Consider the following 16,040-nt stretch of genomic DNA (forward strand, 5'->3'; position numbering starts at 1 on the left):
ACGGCAATGGGATCCAGGTTTGCTCCGTCCTACGCAGGCCTGTTTATGGGCCTGTATAAGACGGAGCATGCCTGGGGAACTGGGTCACAACCATGGAATGATAATATAATTTTCTATGGTAGATACATTGATGACATCATGATGCTGTGGAATGGTGGACTAACGGAATTAATGGCTTATTTTAATTATCTAAATAAGAATAGATTCAATGTAAAACTGACCATGAACTACTCTAAAGAATCCATTGAGTTTTTGGACCTTAGATTATATGTTAAAGGAAATAAAATCGAAAGTGACATTTTTAAAAAACCTACAGCATGTAACAGTATTCTACATGCTGAGAGTGCACATCCTAGGGGTACAATAAATGCTATACCCTTTGGAGAAATGACAAGAGCTCGCCGTAATTGCAGCCAAGAAAAAAACTTTCAAAAACATGTCAAATCCATGAAAAATGCCTTTAAAGAAAGAGGTTATACTAAAGAGTGCTTAGATAAGGCAGAATCAAGGATCAAAACGGTGGATCGCAAAACCACCTTAAAGAGCAGTGTCAATAGGAATAAGCAAAAAAAGGTGAATAAAGATGAAATCATGTTTATAACCAAGTATGATGTATATAGTAATCATGTGTACAATATCTTACGCAAAAACTGGCACATAATTGCATCAGGCAAAATGCCCCAGGGCACAATATCAGTAAAACCTAAGGTTGTGTATAAAAGGGGAGAAAATCTAAAAAAGATACTATGTCCAAGCTATGTAAAAGGAGAAAAGGAGATGAATAAGATCTCTGTTGGACTCCTGCCCAACCCACACACTGCAGGAACGAGGATATGTCCAATCCACTTCCCCGACTCACCAGCCACTCTCTGACAGGCACAGATGAGAAAGCTGCTGACTCAGAAAAGGGGGTGGAAAATTATAAGGCAACCACACCTTCCACCCATGTAACTTGTCACCAAAAGGAACACCCGCCTCCTTCTTCTGCTCCTGCAAAAAGGGGAACAACAAATACACCCAACAGTTATGTTTCAGTCCCCAGTCTTACCTCTAATGCATATATCCATCTCCAACAAATATCATCACACACACTTACCATAAGCGTGAGCAGGCTTTGCTTCAAGGAGTTGTCAAATGATTTGGAACCTATATCCCAAGACAATGTCTCTTGGGTGAGTTAGGAGCTGGGACTCTATGATTTGTATGGGTGTTTTGGCGTGGGCGATTAAGAAGAATACAGGGTACAAAAAAAACACACCGATAGCATTGGTATGTACAAAAAAAACCCTGTTAGCGTGGTTTGGGGAATTAGAAACAAAACAAATCCAAGGACGTGAGCCTCTTCCGCGTTGTTGTGATATCAAAAGTAACGAGAAAACCCAGCCGGGTTCTTCTCGCGGAACGGCCCAAAACGTCACGTCCGCCTAAAACGAGGTGGACGGGTAGCGCATATGCGGCAAGGGATCGCGCTGCGGCGCGAGTATCACTGGTTCGGTCCCCGCGTCTCCGTGACAGGAGAGCGGCGCACACCGGCGTTCTGCAAACAGGAGCCCCTGAATGCAGGTACAGATCCCAAATGCGCTTCCTCAAAAATAAGTCAATAACGAGGACTGGACAAATTATAAACAGGACACTGACTACCTTCTAGCTACAGGGGACCCAAAAGGGGAAGGGGGAAGTAAACAACATAAGGTATAAACCCAAAAACTCCACCTCCTTAGCATCAAACTGACACTTTTCAAGTTTGGCATAAAGCCGATGTTCTCGCAGTTTCTGCAGTACTTGTTTGACATGAGTATGATGGTCAGCTCCGGTCTCTGAGAAGATAAGGATGTCATCCAAGTAAACTATTACTGTCTTATCCAGATGTTCGCTCAGGACCTCGTTTATAAAATACTGGAACGCCGCCGGCGCGTTACACAAGCCGAACGGCATCACACAGTATTCGAATAACCCATGTTTCGTTTTAAAAGCCGTCTTCCACTCATCACCGGGCCGCACCCTGATCAGATGATATGCTCCACGCAAGTCCAATTTAGTGAACACCGTGGCCTTGCGGAGCTGATCCAGCAACACGGGGATGAGCGGAAGAGGGTACCGGTTTTTTATAGTGGCCTTATTTAATGTCCGGTAGTCCACACAGGCCCTCAGAGTGCCTTCCTTCTTTGGGATGAAAAAGATGGCTGAAGAAACAGGAGAGGACGAAGGACGGATAAAACCTAGCTCCAACATCTCATCCAGATATTCTTTGAGATGTCTTTCCTCTGGTTCTGACAGAGCATACACTCTACTACAAGGCAAAGGAATCCCCTCCACTAAATCAATCCTACAGTCAAAAGACCGATGAGGAGGCAGACTCTGAGCACGAACCTTGTCAAACACATCGGTGTATTCCACATACTGTTTTGGAACCCCGTTCTCCTCTGTGGCTGCACAATACAAGGGAGGGACCTTTGCACTGGCCTCGCTATAGCAATGTTTCAAACAATAATGCGAATCAAGCGTGACAAGCCGTTGTACCCAATCAATCCTGGGATTGTGTTCTTGGAGCCAAGGCACCCCTAATACCAAGCCAAAGGAAGGCGCGTCTATCAGATCGAAAACCACGCACTCAGAATGACCATTGTCACATAACAACCGCAGCGGCATGGTTTGTCTAGTAATACACCCAGACGACAACTCAGTCCCGTCTATCGCGCGTACCGGCTCTGGCTGTTTCTTATACTGGCAAGGCACACCTAGTTTCTCTGCTAGGGAGATGTCAATGAAATTGCCAGTGGCCCCTGAGTCCAACAACACAGAAACAGGCACCCTTTGATATTCTGCCAACAGCAGCTGTGCCGAAATCACAAAATGTCTGGGCGCCATATCCACTGCCCCCAACACCTCATACTGTTCTCTTCTATGCACAGTTAGGGGTAGCCTTTCCACATGTACATATGCCAACTTTTTACCATGACCGGATCCAGACGGTTTAACGGGACACTCTCTTGCAAAGTGTCCTCCTTGTCCACAATAGAGACATAAGTTCTGATCCCTCCGTCTCTTTCTTTCCTCAGGAGTAAGGGGCCCCCTAACCCCTCCTATTTCCATGGGTTCCGGCTTTGCTTCACCAGGTTGCTGTTTCACTTCAGTCTTTATATAGTTCCCTCGAGAAACCTGAAAACGACCACGGTCCCCGCGGCGCTCTGATAGCCTATGATTCAATTTAACCACTAGGTCTATAAAAGCGGCACACTCCTCTGGGGGGTCCACTACTTGTGAAACCACGTCCTTCAATTCGTCATTAAGACCCTGGTAAAACAAGGAGGTCCTCTTATCGGCCGGCCAATGTGTCTCTGCAATCAGACGATTAAAAGACGCTATATATGTCAGAAGATCCTGTCGACCCTGTCGTAGTTTAAGTAATTCTGAATCACTAGCTTGCATGAAAGCGTGTTTGGCAAACAACCCCCTCATCAGTTCTTTGAATGCATTGTAATCCCTCAGTACCTGATCATTCCCTTCCACTAAGGGGATAGCCCACTGGGCAGCCGTACCAGCCAGGTATGAAAGAGTAAAGGCTACCTTCGCGGCATCATCAGGAAATGCATCAGGTCGACACATAAAGTGTAACTGACACTGGTTCATAAACATCCCATACTTCCCACTGTCCCCATAAAACCTTTCAGGCAGAGCCAGGGGTACAGGAACGGGGGAGTTTACAGTAATAGCTACAGGGGTACTTCCTCCAGGGTTGCTCTGTCCCGCCCCCCCATACTGGAAAGTAGCCGGATGTATCACAGGATTTTGGGCTCTAGGCTGGGTCTGTGCCTGCGCTCTTACTGCAACCAGCTCTTGTCTCAATCCTACATTCTCCTGTCTCAAGTCCTGTACTTGGGCCTGTAAGGCAGCAAGGGCACCCATTATATCAATCATGGAGGGGGCTTCCGCCCCAGCCATGGCCCCTCCACTTTCGTCCATCCAAGTTCAGGCAGTGTAGTTTAACGTGGGCTTGTTATTCTGTTGGACTCCTGCCCAACCCACACACTGCAGGAACGAGGATATGTCCAATCCACTTCCCCGACTCACCAGCCACTCTCTGACAGGCACAGATGAGAAAGCTGCTGACTCAGAAAAGGGGGTGGAAAATTATAAGGCAACCACACCTTCCACCCATGTAACTTGTCACCAAAAGGAACACCCGCCTCCTTCTTCTGCTCCTGCAAAAAGGGGAACAACAAATACACCCAACAGTTATGTTTCAGTCCCCAGTCTTACCTCTAATGCATATATCCATCTCCAACAAATATCATCACACACACTTACCATAAGCGTGAGCAGGCTTTGCTTCAAGGAGTTGTCAAATGATTTGGAACCTATATCCCAAGACAATGTCTCTTGGGTGAGTTAGGAGCTGGGACTCTATGATTTGTATGGGTGTTTTGGCGTGGGCGATTAAGAAGAATACAGGGTACAAAAAAAACACACCGATAGCATTGGTATGTACAAAAAAAACCCTGTTAGCGTGGTTTGGGGAATTAGAAACAAAACAAATCCAAGGACGTGAGCCTCTTCCGCGTTGTTGTGATATCAAAAGTAACGAGAAAAACCAGCCGGGTTCTTCTCGCGGAACGGCCCAAAACGTCACGTCCGCCTAAAACGAGGTGGACGGGTAGCGCATATGCGGCAAGGGATCGCGCTGCGGCGCGAGTATCACTGGTTCGGTCCCCGCGTCTCCGTGACAGGAGAGCGGCGCACACCGGCGTTCTGCAAACAGGAGCCCCTGAATGCAGGTACAGATCCCAAATGCGCTTCCTCAAAAATAAGTCAATAACGAGGACTGGACAAATTATAAACAGGACACTGACTACCTTCTAGCTACAGGGGACCCAAAAGGGGAAGGGGGAAGTAAACAACATAAGGTATAAACCCAAAAACGAAGCACCAGGACAAGGAAATATATCAGGATACGGGACAAAAAGGCAAAAAGATAAGGGGAATAGGGAATTCTCTACTTCTTTCCACGGGCCCGTGAAAAGACAGCAACCAACAACAGGAAACTCCGGAGCCAGGATGCAGGAACCCACAGGTTAGCAATAACAAGCATAGACATAAGGGTAGGACTCCTTTTTATGCTACTGGTGTGTCATGTGATGATATTAGACATGGTCAACAAAAGAGGACTGGGGACCTAATCCTAACAATCACATGGCTAACCAATAAACCAGCCGGTTTTTTTGTTTGTGGTTCATGTGCCATTTGTCAATATGGCCCCAATAAAAAAACAAAATTCAAATACAACACCAAGAGGGAATATGACATTCGGTCTTTCATCAGCTGTAATACTACATATACTGTATACGCTTTGGGTTGTGCCTGTAACAAAGTATATATAGGTAGTAGTATCAGATGTTTAAAAATCAGAATACAAGAACATATCAGAGCCATAAGAAATAATGATGTGAGATACCCGGTGGCTATACATATACAGGAAAACCATCCAACAGAAAGGGATGTCTGGTTTCATGCACTTGAACAAATACAGACTCCCTTGAGGGGTGGAAATAGAGAATTGTCCTTAAGAAAAGCAGAAGCAGGATGGATTTGAAGATTAAGAACGACGGCTTTAGGGCTGAACACTAATAATGAACTGCATCATTTCTTGTAATCAGGTGCAATAAAAGGAACAATTCCGCGTGTGGTCAACAGACAAACTAGTAGATTGCAGAGCCCTAAAAGAAATTCTGAAAATAAAAAACACCATGAAGTTGGTATGGCTGAACCATATTGAAGATTGGTTTGTTAAGTTGGGGCTAAGTCACTACTGGGCTGACCCTGAGGCTCTTACTTTGATTTGTAAAAAGCTGTTAAAAAAAAGATACTGGGTGTTTGTCCTAAACTCAAAATTACATAACCTGGACTTGGGGACTTTAACTCTTAAGTATCTTGGAATGAAGACAGAAAGTAGATTCAAATCCTTTATGGATGAGATCTTACCAAGCCTAGCAAAATCCCTGTATTTAAAGTTCCGTTATGGAATATTACAAATTAAAGCAAACACTGCTAGATGGGTACGCGACGAGGGTAATGCAGGGAAGGACGACCTGGTTAGATGTGAATTGTGTAGTATTGGCGCTAAAGAGGATGAAGCACATGTACTCTTCTTCTGTTCTGCTTACACACACCTAAGGAAAAAATGGATAAAACCTATCTGCCGTCTCTTGGGTTTTAGACGCTTTAGTGAGGCGGAAAGAATTTTCAGAATTGAAACAACCCAATCCGTTGTTTAGTATAAGCAGATATCTCTTTTCTGTGGAGATAGTATGAAGGAGAAGGGGTTTCAAGCTCCAATGTCACTTGATTAGACCGTTAGTTAAATTTTTATAATTACTAAAGGTGGGACGGGGAACCATGAGTTTGTGTCAGTACTGCCTACTTCTAAAGTATGTTTTAACGAAATATTAATTGTAGTGCCATCATTGTATTATCTTGGATGTATGGTCTATATTCTTAGATTAAAACAATGTATTTATTGTTTTATTATCGTAAGTGCCTCTGACTGGTATTCAATTAGCATAAATGAATTGTGGGAAAAATGGGTGTGGTATCGGAAATTGGTTTCTGCTTTTACATTCTATGAACATCTTTTATGGTTTTTGTTTTAACCGAAATAAAGATATTTGACTTGACAGGTTTGTTGTGGGATTTTACAGTTGATACCACATTTCCCCCTGCCAAATTTCAGTTTCTTCTAGTTTTTTCCTTCCTATAAACATTGGATCCCACCAACCGTGTTTTCTATATGGAACCCTCCAGGATGATTTGTCAGAAGCGTTCAATCATAGCTGAAAGGGGGCTGGGTAGGACCTATGCTTTATGGGGTGCAGTGGTATACAGGATTAGGAACTTTATAATTGCAGATCTGGAGGATACAATTAGACACAATTACGCATCTTTGCAACAGATAACTACATGTGAATGAAAACAACTCAGGAGTTGTAACTCAGACAAGTTGGAGTTAGGTCAGATAACAGGATACAACTCTATTTTGGTATTAATCAACTCTTCTATCTTCTATGAGAATTTTGCTTAAAAAGACATGGCTTCTGGTGTTTTCTGGGGAGTTCATCTTTCCTAAAGCAGGGATAAGATGGTTCCAGAACTTGGGACCTTTTATTTATCAGGCTGTATCCCATTGTTTCAGCCCAATAAACTTTAGTTTCATGATTGTATGCAAATGCTCAATTTGGGTTTTCTAGTCAACCCTCGGTGCTGAACCAACATTTGCTGATAGCCCATTCATCTAATCCAAAATACCTTGAACATTTTGCAGAGTATCTTGAATTTCATCCTGATCTCCACTAGGAACATTAATGACCTTTTAGTATTTTATTTAGTGAGAAACATGTAGTATGATATTGTTAGCTTCCTATTACTTTCCCTTTATTTAGATCAATAAAGTTTGAAAAATAAAGATTGAAAAAGCTTTTTTGTTACAGTTTGGTTTTTGACTTAAGATTTCTAACGAAAGGATTTGAATTATTTCAAATGATTAGCCAAACAGCACATTTCTTTAACAAAAATGTGTTTACGAAATAGGTGTCATATCTTCGATAGAGGTATATTAATGCCATAACAAAAGGTTTTTATTATTTTAAGAAAGGTCTTGTGAGGTTTCATAAGTTCATACTGAGAAAGTGAATTCACACTCATAGGTGCCATCATAATACATGCTTATTATGAAAATGCAGATGCTGCTGTGTGCTTTAATAAGCATTGTTATATTTAATTAATCAATTGAGATTTTGTTTTAATACCTGACGGATGACCACAAAAGTTTTAGTAATATTGCACACTTACACATTTTACATTTTAAATGACTTTCCCATTTTGATATTACATGTTGTATACTGCCCATTTCTGTTTAACTATTCTACCAAAGTGGATCCTCATTCTGAAGTTGGCACAACAACGCGAGGATTTTAGAAATTAGAAGTCAGCTCTTGTTCATGTTGGTTGTATCAGTTTGCCAAGGGTTTATCAAATTCTTCCCATGAGAAAATCCTGGCATCTGCTCATAAGATCTTTTCTACAAGTTTAATTTCTATCAAATGTTCTCACTGCCATTCACTTACATCGAGAACAAGTACATAAATGTAGCACTAAAATGCTTGAAAGTGAGGTTGAGATGCTGGGTTAATGGAGGTTATGTGTTATGAAACTCAGTACGCATCTGCCCTGTGGCAACAACATCTGTATTTCCCTGCCACTCTCAGTGCCTCTTTTCTTTCAGATGGTTTATTCCTGAATAACAGGAAAGCCAATGGCTGGTCATCTGGTCCACATGCTAGCTCCCCTTGCTGCTGACTAGCTCTGCCTAGTCTGCGGCTGGTTGTGCCTGTTGTCAACTTGATCTACCTATTCTTGCCTTGTTTACTGCTCGTCTACTTTGCTTGTTGGCCTGATTTGTTTAATTTTATCCCCTTGTTCCCCGCTTGTCTACATCTGTTTGTTGGCCTGATTTGTTCATTTGTTACCCTTGCTGCCCCTTGTATACTTTTGTCTTCTTTTGCTCTCGTGGTTTGATGTGTTCATTTTTGCGTGTTTACTTTTTGGCTGTTTCTCTGCTCTTGCTTTCCCCTCCCTGCGTCGTTTTTTCCGGTTTACAACTCCTTCCTACCATTTTTCCTCACGCCCCCCACCTGCCTGGCCTTCGGCCCAGCATCCCTCCCTCCTTCCACGACCTGCTTAATGGAGGCCGCTGTGCGACCCCATTGAGTAGGTTCTCATGCCAGCTCCCCCTGCTGCTGTCTATCTCTGCCTTGTCTGCGTCTGGTTGTGCCTGTTGTCAACTTCATCTTCCTATTCTTGCCTTGTTTACGGCCTGTCTACTTTGCTTGTTAGCACGATTTGTTTAATTATTTTCGCCTTGTTCGCCGCATGTCTACTTCTGCTTGTTGGCCTGATTTGTTCATTTATTACCTTTGTTGCCGCTTGTCTACTTTTGTCTTCTTTTGCTCTTGTGGCTTGATTTGTTAATTTGGGCCTGTGTTTACTGTTTGCCGTTGTTCTGCTTTTGCTTCCCCCTCCCTGCACCGTATTTCCTGCTTCGCAGCTCCCTCTGCCATTTTCCCTCCCGCTTCCTGCCTGCCCCACCCTCTGCCCAGCGCCCCTTCCTTCTCTCGCAACTTACTTAATGGAGGCCCCCAGTTCAACCTTGCAGCAGGTGTCAGGATTCGTGATCCGGAGCACCTACCTGGCTATTAAAAACTACAACTCCCATGATTCCCGGTAGTAAGGGAGGTACTTAATGGAGAGACGCGATGGGGCAGATGCGCGGCAGATGCACGTAATTCTGTTTCCTGTTCCTGTTTCATTCACGTCCTGGATTTTCCCTGTTTCCATGTCACGCTGTTCCCCGCTCGTCAGCGGTTTAGCAGCGGCCTTTGTGGAAACCTTCTTGAGCATCGTTGGTATAGAGCAGTGAGTGTCTTGTTGCGCGGCTGCGCATTTACATCAAAGGATTGAGCGGAACGCGGTGTGTCGACCGACCACGCGTTACCGTTCACCGGCGTCCAGCATTTCAGGTATTCTGCGGAGCGTGGTGGTTGCCTGCCACACGCTGCCATATCGCTTATCTATCTTCAGCCTGTTAACTGCCAGCGGAGCGCGGTGTCAGGAGGCCACAGGCTAACGTTTTGAGTTTTACCTTCTAAGGCCACTGTGCAGTTTTAGCGGAGCGAGGTGTGTCAGGAGGCCACTCGTTGCCGTGTTTCTACAAACTTTCTGTATTTTCTTTATTACTAGCGAGGATTCTTGTACAGCGGCGTTCGGTAGTTATTCAACTACGGACTACCGTGTGTACTGTTTATTCATTATTAAAGGACTAGTGCATTGTGGTATAGAACTACAATTCAGACTTTGTGTTTTGTGTCTCTGAGGAACTTATGACTTTCAATAATCTTTGGAGCCTTCCTAGAGTTGGGGAAAATTAAGGATCAAAGAAGAACCATTATGATTCATTTCTTTTATTTTTGAAAGCGAACTGCCCTCTTCCAGGTGCATACCAACACTTAAGGTGCTAATTGGAATTATCCTGTTCTCCGATGTGGTATGTGGCGATAGGGACAGTTGCTAAGTTTGATCAGAAATTCAATGAATGAGCAACAGTGGAATTAATGTTTGTTTTCTATGTTTGCAGATATGGTTCTGAAAACAGTATTCTGTTTAGACTACTCTGAAGATTAAGAGTTCCTTTGAAACCTTACAGGTACAGCTCCATTTAGTGAGATTATATGAGAGTAGCATTCAGAGAAGGAGTGGTGTATAACTGTTTTTGCTTGTGTCATTTCAGAGCCTTTTTCCCTGCAGTTCCTTCCCCTTTCTTCCCTCACCTGATGGTTCGAACTCCCTCTTATTTCAATCAGGGAGTTGGTAACATCTGGAGGTGGACCCCTATGAGCAACGGCCGGATCCTGCGGAGCATAACCCTGACAGCAGGAGCACAATCAGCGCACCGATGGCTCACCTATGGCAAGCCTATCTGCGCCTGTCTTTGGCTGGACTGCGCACAGCACCAGGAGCGCTTGCTCTCCTACTACCCGAAGATACACCGCCACTGAGCGCTGAAACTGGACCTCCAATGCCGCAACAACAACTGCTGCCTCTCCTCAATATACGATTTGTCTGTTCTCCTGCCGGCACTCCCTCTTCTCCTGCAACACTGAGGCACACAAACATCAACCACCACAACATCCACTATGGTGCCAGACCAACTCCACTGCCCCCTGCTCAACGCCCAATCACTCTTTATGCACAGCACTGAGATCTGGGACACCATCACCTCCCTCACCCCAGACGTCATCTTCCTCACTGAGACCTGGCCTTACCCTGCTTCCACACCAGACATTGCCTCAGCAACACCTGACGCATACAAGGTAGCACACCGGACCGCATCAGGAAAAATGGAGGTGGAATTGCCATCATCCCCAAAGAAAACATCCACTGCACCACCACTGCAGAATACACTACCTCGATCATGGAACAACTCAACTTCCAGCTCTGCAGCGACAGTAAAACCAGCATCAGAGGTACCCTTGCCTGCAGACCTCCCGGACCTCACCCAAGTGTCTGCGATGCCATTTCCGAATTTATCACCCCACTCGCCATTGACTCCAAATGCTAAATCTTCCTTGGAGACCTCAACTTGTAGCTAGAAGACCACAAAAACACAAACACCTCCAATCTCCTCGAAAGCATGAACAACATTGGCCTTACCCAACTAGTCACCACCCCCACACAGCACGCAGGACACACACTTGACCCCATTTTCATGGCCCATGAAAGAGTCAAGTGCAGCCATGTCACCGAGCTCACCTGGACACACCACGCCATCGCCAAGCCAAGCATCGTGACACCTCACTTCGCAGCTGGAACAAGGTTACAGAGAGCCAGTGGACCGATGCCCTCAACACATCCCACCCTGACAACGCAAACAACCTAGAACAAGCTGTCAAACCCCCCTGACCCAAGCGATTGACTAAGCAGGTCAGCTTTTACTCCAAAGAAATGAGAGTCGCAAAAAGAAATTGCAAGCAACTAGAAAGGACATGACGCACCAGCAAGAAGCCCGCAGACCAAGCCACCTACAAGACTTCCTTCAGCCGATACCACCAGCTTCTGAAAATGACCAAAAGAAGCACCATAGCCGACCACATCGACGCAAGTGCTAACCACAGCAAAGAACTGTGCAACATTGTCCAAAGGTTCTCCAACCTGCAGCCACAGATAACATCATCACCCCTTCCCAGGAGCTCTGCAACACCCTGACAGACTTCCTCCGTGACAAGACCTCCACCATCTACAAGAACTTCAAACCCCAACCCACCGTCACCCTCAGTCACCTCTCATCACCAGAGACAAACCCTGACCACATGTTCACCACCAGGGGGCCAGCTCACAACACACCACAGCCATCATGAAATCCATCCACTCTGGAGCTCAATGGACACCTGCTTCACCACATTTTCAACCTCAAGAGCAAGATAATTAGCAAGGAGTTCACCTCCGTCCTCAAGGCATCCATCTCCTCAGCCACCTTCCCCGATGACGGGAAATACTCAGAAGTTAAACCTCTTCTCAAGAAACCCTCCGCTGACCCCAGCAAACTCAAGAACTACCATCCCATCTCTCTTCTCCCCTTCCACGACAAAGTCATCAAAAAAGCCATCAGCTGCCAAATCACGGAATACCTGAAGAACAACAATATTCTACACTCCTCCTAATCCGGATTCTGCACCAACCACAGAACCAAAACCGCTCTGCTCACTGCCACCGATAACATCAGAACCCTCTGGACATTGAAGAAACAGCGGCCTCGATCCTCCTTGACCTCTCAGCGGTGTTCGACACAGTATCTCTCCACACCCTCATCAAGAAGAATGTCTGATATAATATCGACATCGAAAATATTGACGTCAAAAATATCGGAGGCGGAATATCGACATCAACATAATAGAAGTCCTATCTACATTAAGGTAAGTACAAAAATATTGAAAAAAAATATATCGTAAAAAATATTGTTGTAAAAATATAATTTTTTTAATGTTTAACAACAATATAACATTTATTAAATAATACATATAATTAAAATAAACATAGTTAAAAATATGTTAAAAATTATAAGTAATACATACAATGTAAAATACAATTAAACATATACATATAAAATATAATATATATACTTAATAATATTTACAATTAATTACTCTAATAACTTATAAATTATAAAAAAACATTTTGTAAATGATAAATACATATGTAAACATACAACATTAATATAAATAAAAATATCAAACTATATATATAACATTTTTTTTATTTTTTATAAATTATACACTACATTAACTAAAACAGTAAATATTGGATAGGGGTAAAAATTACTATTCCAACTCCAGAGACTGCAACAGTAGGGAAAGTGTTGAATAGTGCAGAGATTAAAATTACTATTCCAACTCCAGAGGGTGCAACAGTAGGGAAAGTGTTGGATAGCGTAGGGGATAAAATTACTATTCCAACTCCAGAGGGTGCAACAATAGGGAAACTGTTGGATAGCGTAGGAGTTAAAATTACTATTCCCACTCCAGTGAGTGCAACAGTAGGGAAAGTGTTGGATAGCATAGAGGTAAAAATTACTATTCCGACTCCAAAGAGTGCAACAGTAGGGAAAGTGTTGAATAGCATAGGGGTTAAAATTACTATTTCAACTCCAGAGGGTGCAACAGTAGGGAAAGTGTTGGATAGCGTAGGGGTTAAAATTACTATTCCAACTCCAGAGGGTGCAACAGTAGGGAAAGTGTTGGATAGCGGAGGGGTTAAAATTACTATTCCAACTCCAGAGGGTGCAACAGTAGGGAAAGTGTTGGATAGCGTAGGGTTTAAAATAACTATTCCAACTCCAGAGGGTGCAACAGTAGGGAAAGTGTTGGATAGCGTAGGGTTTAAAATAAGAATGCCAATTGCAGAGGGTGGAACAGTAGGGAAAGCGTAGGGGTCAAAATAACTTACTAATAATCAAAATACTTTTTGGTAAAAAAACCTTTTAATTATTAAATTACAACAAATTAATTAACAATACCAATGAATAATTATTTTAAAATAATTACCAATTAATAATTAATGAACAATTAAATTAAATAGAATTAAATATTATTTAAAAAAAAATTATTACCAAATAATAATAAAATAAAAAAGAAAAATGTAATACCAAAAAATAAAAATTAGAAATAATCAAATTGTATTTCCAATTAATAATTCATCAACAATACATTAATAAAAAATATGTTATTTATTAAAAATGTATTACCGATTAATAATTAATTAACAATAATGTAATTATCAATACTCAACACTAAAATAAATAATGACTTAATTACAATTAAATTACTTCCCACCCTATTACCCTACGACCTCACAACACACTTCATTAATAAATTACTATACTTAATATAATTACCAATTAATCAATTAATAAAAATTAATTACAAATTATTAAAAATTAATTACCAATTAATAAAAAGTAATTACTAATTATTAATTATTTCACATAAAAATAATTATCAATACCAAAAAATAAAAAATAAATAATTACTTAATTACAATTAAATTACTTTCCACCCTATAACCCGACATCCCGGTACAGATCTAAAATGCACAATGTATTTAAAAATATTTAATAATTCCTAAAAAATATTTAATTCATTTACTATAATTAAATTACTTCCCATCCTTATCCCCTATAAAACCACAACCCGCTACGGTACTGAAACGCATAATTTACTTTAAACAAATTATTACTAACTTCTAAAAATGTAATACAAATATTTTAAAACTAGTACAATATTTAACAAAAATTATAAAAACATACATATAAAATACATAATAAAATACATAACACTAAAATTAATATCGATAACAGAAACATCGATATTTTTACTATCGATATTACTAACTTCGATATTAACATAAACGATATTTCTTACCTTCAGGTCGATACTCTGGTTGTCGATATTCTTGATTTCGATATTCTTTCCCTCCGATATTTTGAACTCGATATTCTTGTAGGTCGAAAATAAAAACTCGATATTTAAACTGTTTACCCATCAAGAAGCTCCACCACATTGGAATCCAAGGAAACACACTGAAATGGATAGCCTACTCCCTCTCGAGAAGAAACTATAGAATCCTCCTGCCACCTTTTTCCTCTGAAGCCAAGAACATCACCTGGAGTGTTCGTCAAGGCACATCCTTCAGCCCCACTCTTTTCAACACCTACATGATCCCCTTGGTCAACATCGTCAGAACCCACTGACTAAATATCATAGCCTACACAGACTACACCCAGCACATCCACTCACTATCTGAAGACCCTTCCACCTCAAAGACCAATTTCCACAGGTGCATGAAGAGCGTCGCCAATTGGACGGAGCACAACTGTCTAAAACTCAACACTGACAAAATAGAGGTAGTGATCTTCGGCAACATCTCCCTGCGGAATGACTCTTGGTGGCCTCCTGAACTTGGGCCCTCTTCCATGCCGAAAGACCACGCCCACAACCCTGGCTATATATTGGACAACAAGTTTCACCATGAAGACTTAGTTCAACGCGGTCTCCACAGCCTGCTTCTCACCCTTCGCTTTCTTCGTAAGATCTTTAAATGACTCTCCAACAACTCTAGATGAACTGTCACTCAAGCCCTGATCACCAGCCGCCTGGACTATGGAAACGTTCTATATGCAGGAATTGCCACAAACCTCCTAAAGAGAATGCAGACCACTTTCACCAGCCCTCCAGACTCCTGCGCTCTGCCACTCTCTCCCTCACGAACCCCTCCTGTATCCAAAGAAGCAACAATGGAGGACGTTCATTCTCCCTCCTTGCTGCAAAGTCTTGGAGGAATAAGTCCCCTTGAGTCCTGGGGTCCCTGGGGACCAACAGGCCCACCATGTACCTCCAGTAAGCTCCACAGAGCTGCATTGCAGAGAGGTGGTCCGTAGTGGACCCCCAGCCCCGGGGACCACCACCTCCCTGGGGCCATCTTGTGACTCGGTTCTACCGAGTCACAAGATGGCTGCCAACACTTCCTGGTTTTGAGTGTTGGCAGCCAATCAGAGTGAAGCTCGTGCCAGGGAGGGTTCGCGAACCCACCGCGGCAACAGATATTGAAACTTTTTCTTTTTCTAATTTCTCAGGAACTACTGAATGGATTTACCCCATTTAACAAAAAGGTCTCTTTCTGAATCAAGGGCTACCTTTTGCCAAATTTGGTGTAATTCCATTCAGCAGTTCGGGCTGGAGCTTTGTCTAAAGTTTCCTATGAAAATTAACATGGGGAAAACGCGTTTTGGGACCCCTCTTTTTTCTCGCCACCCGCTTGACGATTCACCCCGAACCTTTCAAGACAGGAGCTGACCGGAGTGCACCACTAGTTTTGAAAATTTTGCAAAGTTTGGTCAACCGACGCCAAAGTTATTGGGAAAAGAAAAAACGCTTTTTGAA

The 16,040-nt window shown here is 42.6% G+C and overlaps 1 protein-coding gene across 1 annotated transcript in view; it reads right to left on the reverse strand.

Moving 5' to 3' along the window:
- Positions 1 to 16,040, reverse strand: part of LOC144783084 (cadherin-related family member 4-like) — a 361,413-nt gene that overhangs the window by 266,244 nt on the left and 79,129 nt on the right. The gene's annotated exons all lie outside the window — the stretch shown is intronic.

The sequence above is a fragment of the Lissotriton helveticus genome, chromosome 9, assembly GCF_964261635.1.
Source record: "Lissotriton helveticus chromosome 9, aLisHel1.1, whole genome shotgun sequence".
Taxonomy (NCBI): Eukaryota; Metazoa; Chordata; class Amphibia; order Caudata; family Salamandridae; genus Lissotriton; species Lissotriton helveticus.